General features: G+C 44.2%; 1 non-coding gene across 1 annotated transcript; it reads right to left on the reverse strand.

Annotated features, from left to right (window-relative positions):
- Window positions 1-1,330: 1,330 nt before the first annotated feature.
- On the reverse strand, window positions 1,331-1,403 carry Trnar-ccg (transfer RNA arginine (anticodon CCG)). The gene has a single exon. It is a non-coding gene; the product is annotated as a tRNA-Arg (tRNA).
- Between the last annotated feature and the right edge of the window lie 8,620 nt (window positions 1,404-10,023).

Here is a 10,023-nt window from a genome sequence, read left to right on the forward strand (position 1 = left end):
TATTACTCATTGTTATTCTTTTTTATGTGAGGATATGTATGGGCATACATATATCTATGGAAGCCAGAAGAGGGCGCCAGATCGCCTGAAGTTTGTAAACTGCCCCTTGGGTGTTGGGAACTGAACTCTGGTCCTCTGGAATAGCAGCAAGTGCTCCTGACCACTAAACCATCTTTCCAGTCCCCAGTTTTGTTTTGTTTTGAAAGTTCCTACTGCAATCCCAGCACTCTGGAGACAGCGGCAGGCGTATCTCTGTGAGTTCAAGACCAGCCTGGTCTGGGGCGTGAATTCCAGGACGACCAGAACTACAAAGAGAAGCTCTTTCTCAAACAAAAACGAACGGACAGAAAAGAGCAGTACTAATTCCTAACATCTGGGTCATCTCCCTAGGCTGTACAATTTTTTGTTGTTGTTGTTTTTGTTTTGTTTTGTTTTAAATCTGGAATGATTACAGACACACAGCAAGTCGCAAAGATGGCACAGAGCGTGCATTTCCACCTCACACCTCGATCCTACGTCATGACCAAGAAGTCAGCCTCGTACATGATGAGAAAATAACTGCATCTTGTTTTCAGGTTCCATTATTTTCTACTCTAACAACCCTTTTCTGTTTTTAGATTCAAATCCAAAGTCAGACAGGGTGACACATACCAGCAGTCCCAGGCTTAGAAGGGACAGGTGTTCCTGGGTCAGCCTGGGCTACATAAGATCCTTTCTCAAAACAAACAAACAAACAAACACCCACAACATTTCATTATTCATAGTACTCCGAGGATAGAACTTTAAATTATGTTTATTACATTTGTGTGCTGCTATTGCTGCTTTCCTTTGGGTCAGGATGGGAAGGGAGCATTATGATGCCTATAGGAAACCCTAAGTGAAAAGGTCTACTTGCCAGTTTGTGCTAGATCGTGTGTGTGTGTGTGTGTGTGTGTGTGTGTGTGTTCGTGCGCGCGTGCGCACGCGCGCACATGCCTCTGCCTCTCTGAGTGCTGGAATGAAGGAAGGATATGCACCATCACGTCAAGTTTATTTTTCATTAAAGCCTCAGAAATAAATTCAAGCCTCAAAAAGAAAAGACAAAACTAAAAACCGGTATTGAGAAGAAAAACAAAGAAAGAGTAAAGTCTCTTTAAATACATAGTTTTTGTTCATTATACTTTAACAAGATTAGACAAAAATGTTTTAAAAGAACAGACGTACGATTAAAAGACAAATCTTTTACTTGAAAGTTCTGCGTAATTTTTAAAATACTCAGCAGCACGAGAAACAATCGACTTATATATTTTTTGTCTTTTTTTCTTCCAAAGAAAAAAAAAAGAGACTGGCACGACCCAGATGGGACTCGAACCCACAATCCCCAGCTCCGGAGGCTGATGCCTTATCCATTAGGCCACTGGGTCACCACAAGATCCGGGTTCTCACTCCTTCTCCTTATGTGATGTAATCATCGCTGTCACACCCGCTAAGCTCCAATTTCCTGTAGGCCAGTGTGCGATTGCCGAGTGCGCTTGCGCACTCACTGCTGCACCGCAGGAGCCTCCAGTGCGCCTGCGCCGCAGCGCAAGTTTGCCATCTGGCGGAGCCGCCTGATTTTGGACGATCCTTGGCGCTGGAAGGCAAGGGAGAGTGTGTGTCCACCCTCCTCAGAGGGTATTTTTTTGGGGGGGGGGGAGGGAACTCTTGAGATTGACTTTGTTAGGCTTCTCCTAGAAACTTTAAACAGCCCCTGCTGTGCTCGGCGGTCGTAGTCGCTGGCCTCGGGCGGGCCGCAGCAGCCGCCTTTCCCAAAGGTCCCTTTCTGTCTCACCCTCCTTAAACTCCCTGGGCTTTCCATCCCCGTTTCCCCATTCTTTCGTGTTTTTTATCAGCAAACATTGATTTGGTAACCTATTATGTGCTGCGGACTCTTGGCAGATTCCAGGGTGAACAGGCTTTTCCAGCCCAACGAAACTTCTAATCTGCCCTCTTTCCTAACGTCCACTTGACTACACCCCCCACTCCTTCCCACCTACATTAAAGGGAAATGAACACGGTTTCTAAATACAAACTAATACTTATTTTTTGCACTAAAGGTAGATATCGGATAACAATTGACTTTCTGGTTCCATGTAATTTGTTTACTGCGAGTAAAATGCTACATTGTAGGTTTTAAAAACATTTTCAGAGCTTCCCTGTTCATGGATAGGTAATCACCCTTCTTTGCAATGTAATAATACATGTATATGAGTAATTCAAATGTATTGGTTAGTGTTGTCCACTCAGGTTAGAATCACCTGGGAGACGGGCCTCTGAGAATGTCTATGGGGGATTATCTTTATTACCTGAATCTGCCTGGGAAGACTCTCAGGTCCCTGTCAGGAACAAACTCGGTAAGGGGCTCGAAAATGGAGCGGTCGGTGTGCACTATCTCTAGTTACTGATTGCGGTTGATCACCTGCTTCAAATTCCTGCTGGTCACACACACACCCGTGATGGACTGGCTGTACCTTGAACTGTGAGCTAAACACACACACGTGATGGACTGACTGTACCTTGAACTGTGAGCTAAACACACACACGTGATGGACTGACTGTACCTTGAACTGTCAGCTAAAATAAATCCTTCCTCCCTTAAATCACTTTGCTCCTAGTATTTCGTGGCAACGACAGGAAAAGTAAATAAGATATCAAATAGAAAATTAAAAGTGCTGCTAAGTTTACCACTTGGAGTTTGTTAACGGAGTGCCTTTGTGCCTTCCACAGTTCGTTGAATGATAAATCATTTACTGTTTGGTTACTTGTAGCCTGTGAGCCCCTGTGCCTCTGGAAAATGCTCTTCTTAAGCTCCAAGTTATTCTTTAGTGGTTGTAATTTGCCTTGATGGTGTAAGCAGCAGTGGATGAAACTGCCTCCCAGTTACAGTGGTAACCCTCTTCCCCACACGGAAAGACATGGCTTCACTTATGCCTTGGGGCTTTTTTCCTTCCTCTTCTTCTGTGCAGCCCTACAAGTGCTGGGGATCACTATGTAGACCAGGCTAGCCTCAAACTGGCTTCAAAAGCAACAATCCTATTCTGCTTCTCCAGTGCTTGTATTTTAAGCCTGTAACATCACATCTGGCTAAGTTTCAACTCTTTATTTCGCTTCTTTTTTTCCCCTCAGTGTAGCTTTGGGGCCTGTCGTAGAAATTGCACTGTAGACTAGGCTGGCCTCGAACACACAGAGAGCATCCTCTGTATCCTAAGTGCTGGGATTAAAGGCTTGTGCCACCACTGCTCTGCCTGTTGCTTTATTTTTTTAGGTTGACTAGTTGGGCTAGAGTGCTCGAGCATTCCCTGCCTACGTCTTGACTTCTGAGAACATATCTTTAGTATTTTGATAAACTGGGAAGGATGCATCAATTGCTTCTACCTCAGACCAAAATATAGCAGCTAAGTGTTTATGTCACTTGCTGCTCTTGCAGACCAACTGGATTTGATGCCTAGCATCCACATGATGACTCGCAAACATCAATAACTCCATTGTCAAGAGATCTGACCCCCTCTCTGACCTCTGCAAGCACTAGGCACAGGCTTTCACGGTACATACAGACCTTTTAAAAAGCTGAGGTAAGCCGGGCGGTGGTGGCGCACGCCTTTAATCCCAGCACTCGGGAGGTAGAGGCAGGCGGATCTCTGTGAGTTCGAGACCAGCCTGGTCTACAAGAGTTAGTTCCAGGACAGGCTCCAAAAACCACAGAGAAACCCTGTCTCGAAAAACAAAAATAAATAAATAAATAAATAAATAAATAAAAAGCTGAGGTAGCCTGGCGGTGGTGGCACACACCTTTAATGCCAGCACTCGTATGGCAGAGGCAAGTGGATCTCTGTAAGTTCGAGGCCAACTTCCAAGCAAGTTCCAAGACAGCCAGGACTTTTAGACAGAGAAACTCTGTCTCAAAAAAACCTTAAATACATAAATAAAGTAAAAAATCGAGGGACGCATACAGAAACCTCAAACACATTCTCACCTGGAATTCTCACATGAACAATTTGTATTAAGTGGTACATTTGTTATGACTGATGAACTCACATTGGTACATTGTTAACTAAAGTTCATAGTTGACGTTAGGAGTCTACCGCCAGCTTCTAAGTCCCAAGGCCAAGTGTTCATTCAGTTTGAGAGGTTGGGCTGCTAACCACAAAATAAATAAAACCCGACCTTATTTCTGATAAACTAGGTGGGTGCAAATGCCTGTCCCAGCACCAGAGGTGGGGGCAGGGGAGTAGAAGTTCAAGAGCATGCTGGGATGAACCCTTTCTTCTCCAACTCCGCTCAAGTCCAATTTCCAACTTAGAATCGGAATGGGTGTTATGGATTAAATGTTTGTATCCTCCCCACGAGCCTCCAGGCTGAAGCCCTAGCTGCTGGTGCGACCTTTGAAGGCCAGCCCTTTGGGAGGTGATGAGCTTCGGGTGAGTTCCCAGGGTGAGTTGTCACAGTGGGAGACCCTAGATTGTCTCCTTTTCTTCTGTTTCCTACCCAGAGGCCTCAGTGACCCTGAGTAGGAGAGGTTCTTATCCTCCCCTGGTTTCCTCAGATGCTCTTCAAGGACCACACATCCATTAGGGCAGCTCCATCGGAATCCACAATGGCGTGGATACCAGGAGCTTCATTTCCCAGAACACGTCACTCAGCCTGACGACCAGATGCCCACTGACGAGACGATTTGGGGAGGGAGATGACTTGAGCCTTTAACATCTCCCCAGGGTAGTGCTTGTAGACATGGAGTCCACAGTCACTGATGAAGTTTGCAGTGGTACCCACCACCCACTCTTCCACCCGTGCAGCTTATCACAAACAAGGGTGATGCTGACAATAACTAGGCCCGTGCCTGTTGGACTGTAGGGATGTGGTGTGGTCATGGCCAAAGATGCTGCTGCTGCTGTCATGGCTACCTTCAAGGCCAAGCATAGCATCGACTCTGTGGACTGGGGTCCCATTGGTTTCAAGGTTGGTATCATCTTTGCACTGTGGTACCTGGTGGAGGCTTGGCCATGGTACAGAGAGCTGAGAACAACAGCGTCACTGCTCAGACCTCAGCTCTCCCAGACCACAAGTTTGAAACGATGCATGCCAAATGTGCCATTTTGCATTTGTATATGGATGAAGACGTGGAGAAAGAAGAGTTTTCTGAGACCCCAGAGGATTATGAAAGTCAAGCAGATGCTGCCGAAGGAGATGATTACGATGATGATTGCCCACGTGCTAAACCTCACTGTCTCAGAGCTGACTTTGAAGTAGTTGTTGGTTTGTTTTGTGGAGCTCTCTATTATAACCCTAATCTATCAGTAAAGATGATTTTCCATTTTAAATGGTAAAACAAAGAGACCTAGCTAACACACTAGAGTAGTAGTTCCTCGTCAGCCACCAGCCCACAAATAATGACACAGAGACCTCTTATTAATTATGAAAGTTCTGTCACAAGGTTTGTTACCTCATCTCTCCATACTGCCCATGCCGCTTCCCCTGTGTCTGGCTAGTGACTCTGCCTTCTTCCCAGAGTCCTTTCTCTACCCAGAAGTCCCACCTCTACTTCCTGCCTATCTATTGACTGTTTAGGTTTTTATTACATCAATCACAGCAATACATGCAGACACAGCATACAACCATCCCACAACATTTCCCCCCTTGGTCTAAATAAAAAGGAAAGGTTTTAATTCCAATACAGTAAAATTATATACAATAAGAACAGTAATTGACCAGGCAGTGGTGGAGCACAATCCCAGCATTTGGAGAGCAGGGGCAGGAGGATCTCTGTGAGTTCAAGGCCAGCCTGGTCTACAAGAGATAGTTCCAGGATAGGTTCCAAAGCTACAGAGAAACCTTGTCTCAAAATATTTTAAAAAAGGCCTGGAGAGATGGCTCAGAGGTTAATTCCCAGAAACCACATGATGACTCACAACCATCTACGATGAGATCTGGTACCCTCTCCTGGCTTGCAGTCAGAACACTGTATATATAGTAAATAAATACATCTTTAGAAAAAAAGCACAGGAAAAAAATTTGGAGAAACTACTCTGTTTTCTATCTTATTTTGGTAAGTCCGAAGTTTGATGCCTAAGCTGTTACCTATCATTGAATTACCATCCTAAATATATCTTTTTAGATCTTCAAACATCTTAGATAAACAGATAAACAACTTAAGCCTTTGTTTTTCAGCTTATAAACTTTACATATTTTATGTAAGCTTTTTCTTTCTAAATTGGGTAACAAGGAAAACTATATACTATCTTGATGCATGATTAATAAAACTCAGAGAGAGAAATCAGGGTTCATAGCCTGGCGGTGGTGGCATCTGCCTTTAATCCCAGTACTTGGGAGGCAGAGGCAGGCGGATTTCTGTGAGTTCAAGGCCAGTCTGGTCTACAGAGCAAGTTCCAGGACAGGCTCCAAAGTTGCAGAGAAACCCTGTCTGAAAAAAAACCAAAAGAAGCCAGGTGGTGGTGGCACACGCCTTTAATCCCAGCACTTGGGAGGCAGAGGCAGGTGGATCTCTGTGAGTTCGAGGCCAGCCTGGTCTACAAGAGCTAGTTGCAGGACAGGAACCAAAAGCTACGGAGAAACCCTGTCTCAAAAAATCCAAAAAACAACAACAACAACAAAAATGAAAAAAACCCCAAAAGAACAAAAAAGGAAAGTAAAAGAAATGACAAGCCGGGCGGTGGTGGCGCACGCCTTTAATCCCAGCACTCGGGAGGCAGAGGCAGGCGGATCTCTGTGAGTTCGAGGCCAGCCTGGTCTACAAGAGCTAGTTCCAGGACAGGAACCAAAAGCTACAGAGAAACCCTGTCTCGAAAAATCAAAAAAAAGAAAAAAAAAGAAAAAGAAATGACAGAAACAGCTGGCTGCCTGGGCACTGACCCAAAGTTTCTCTGCAGCACTGTGGCATCCATCTTGGGCCTACAGACCTAGCATGTCTGATAGACGTTTTTGAAGCAGGAAGTTTTCGAAGGATTGCCCTACCTTGTCTTGTCAAAGGTCAGTAGTTGCCTTCCTTTGTGTCCTGCTTGTCCAATTTGGACAGCGTATTGTCAGCAGCTGAGGCAAGGGCAGTTTCTTGCCCAGTGGCTGACTTTGCCACAATAAAAGTGATTCCCTGTAGAGGTTCTTCAATGCCCTTTTTTGAAGTAAACTGGTGCTGCCAGGAGCAGACGTGTCTCACTGTCATAGAAAGCCTTCTGCTATTAAAACATCCTAAACGTCATATTCTGTTCCTAAACGTCATATTCTGTAGGTCTCTGAAGTGTTTGGAGACCATCTGTCTATCTAAAATATATTTTATTTATTTATTTATTTTTGGTTTTTCGAGGCAGGGTTTCTCTGTGGCTTTGGAGCCTGTCCTGGAACTAGCTCTGTAGATGAGCCTGGTCTCGAACTGACAGAGATCCGCCTGCCTCTGCCTCCCGAGTGCTGGAATTAAAGGTGTGTGCCACCATCGCCCGGCTTAGTAGTTGTTTTTTAATTTAAAAGTAGATTCAATATCCTATCATCTCTATATCTCCCTTTTTCTTTTTAGAATGAGATCCCTGAGTCTAATCTCCTTTGATTAACTTCCTCCCTGGCTATGACCAATAACTTGCACCCAACCCACCTAAATGAGGACAAACACCCACAATCCTCTGAATGACCAAAACACACCCACCCCATCTCTTGGCAATGTGTGTGTCATATTTTCTAGACTTTTTCCTGTTCTCTGGGAGTGATGGAATCTCCAGGAGATCCTGAAAATTGAGATTATGGTCAAATCCTGGGAGAGCTAGCTGTACCATTTGTTGTCCAGTCTCTGTGTGATGGGAAAGTGTAGGGCTTACCTGAAGTCCTGTCTGGAGTAGTTCAGGAGGCTGGGCCACTTCAATTAGCAGCTCTGAAGTTGTTCTGGATGCAGAATTTTGAAGTAACTGCAACAGATGTGTTCTGAGAGGCAGGATCACCCAGGCTACTTGTCTTCAATGGTGTCTGGACTTTTTGTTCTGAAAACATTCAAACCTTTAAAGATAACACATATATCTGCATTTACACTAGTATGAAATGTGTAGTGGACATATATCAGTTAAAGATGATTTTCTGTTTTCTGTTTGAGCAGGTAAAAGGCATCTATCAAATTTGTAAAAGTCTTTTATACTGTGTAACCAAAGCTCTATTCATGCCGTAGGAAAGGAAGGCATGTAATAAGTCATGAGGATTTTGTAGTCAACAAGATTTAACATGTCTCATCTAGTCTCATAGCTGTTCCCATCACAGAGGGATCTTCTGCATTATCTGTTCTGTAGTCTTTCTTGTCTTTCTTGTCTTCCTTCCTTCCTTCCTTCCTTCCTTCCTTCCTTCCTTCCTTCCTTCCTTCCATATCTGCAGCCAAGATTTTCAGGAAGTCTCCCTTAATCAAATCCAATCTTCATTAATTTTGAAGAGAACCACAATTTTTTGGTTTTTGCAGGGGGGAAAAAGGCATAACTTCTCTCCCAAATCAACAGACTTTCTGACTTCCATTTTGAAGTTAAGACATTCTTAAAATACATAGGTTGGTTTAATTTAGTGGTTTCCATATTCAATGTCTCTCCACAGCTATTTTTTTGTTCCTCAGCATTTAAAATATTTAAAGTCAACAAAGTAACATACAGGATCCAGATACCCAGTGTATTTCCTATCTTTATGAGGCTTATTCTTTTTTTTTTGGTTTTTCGAGACAGGGTTTCTCTGTAGCTTTGGTGCCTGTCCCAGAACTAGCTCTTGTAGACCAGGCTGGCCTCAAACTCCCAGAGATCCACCTGCCTCTGCCTCCCGAGTGCTGGGATTAAAGGCATGCGCCACCACCGCCCGGCGAGGCTTATTCTTTTTATATTACTTTATTGTCTCTTTAAAGACTTTATTATTTTAAACTATTCCTTTTTTTTTTTTGCCTGTGACTGTCTATCCCCATTTTCTTTTCTTTCTTCAGTATCTAGCACATTTTAAAACATACTGTACCTTTTTAGAGGTTTCTGTGTTTGGACCTGACCTTACTAAGCACCTGCATCGTTCTCTGACCGTATGAGATAAATTTTAAACTGTCATGTAAGCTGATGCATGGGTTCAACTTAGTGCATGGTGCTGGCACATGGCCCTCGCAACTGGATCTGGCCAGTAGCCGTGAGTCTGCACTCCACTGAGCAATGGTCTGCGTGAGAGACTGCAGGACTAGGAAGTCACATCTGGCTCCCTGTCCAGACTTTCCTTAGCTTTTTCAGGCCATTCAGCTTTTTGTTTTTTTAATTAATTTATTTTTTTATTTTATGTGCATTGATGTTTTGCCTGCATATATGTCTGTGTGAGGGTGTCAGATCTTGGAGTTACAGACAGTTGTGAGCTGCCATGTGGGTGCTGGGAATCGAACCCTGGTTCTCTGGAAGAGCAGTCAAGGCTCTTAACCACTGAGCCACCTCTCCAACCCCTCAGCTTTTTATTATATCAATCACAGCAATATATTTTCACACAGTGCACAAATATCCCACAATGGAGAACCTTTCTAGTCCCAGGGACTTGATACCTAACCCGACTATGCTTCAGAAATAAGAGGATTTATGAAGCTGTCGTCAGAGCCTTGGGCTTGAGCTGTCTTAAGCAGTTCATCAGGACCCACCTTCTCCTTTTGTTTCTCTGGGCTTGCTCTTTCCCAAGCTCACATCTGACAGCATGGTCTGGTGGAAGAAAAGGACATCTCATACCTGAAGCCCCAGCAAGCAGTTCTTTGCATGGTCTTCGCTATGATCTCAGTCCATTTTGTGTCTATAACACATACCTGATTAAAAAAAGAGAGAGAGAGAGAGAGCTTTATGTGGCTAACAGTTCTGGAGGTTCAAAGACCACGGGGCTGCCAACTGTTCTGCCCTGGCGAGGACCTGCTGGGCTACATTGTAACAAGGCAGATGGTGTCAGGGTAGCAGCGATTTTCAAAGGGTTCTACATGGTTAGGTGACAATGGAAAAAACATTCAGGCACCAAGCTTGCCCTAATAGCCCCCTC

This window comes from Microtus pennsylvanicus, chromosome 11 (genome assembly GCF_037038515.1).
Source record: "Microtus pennsylvanicus isolate mMicPen1 chromosome 11, mMicPen1.hap1, whole genome shotgun sequence".
In the NCBI taxonomy this organism is placed as follows: Eukaryota; Metazoa; Chordata; class Mammalia; order Rodentia; family Cricetidae; genus Microtus; species Microtus pennsylvanicus.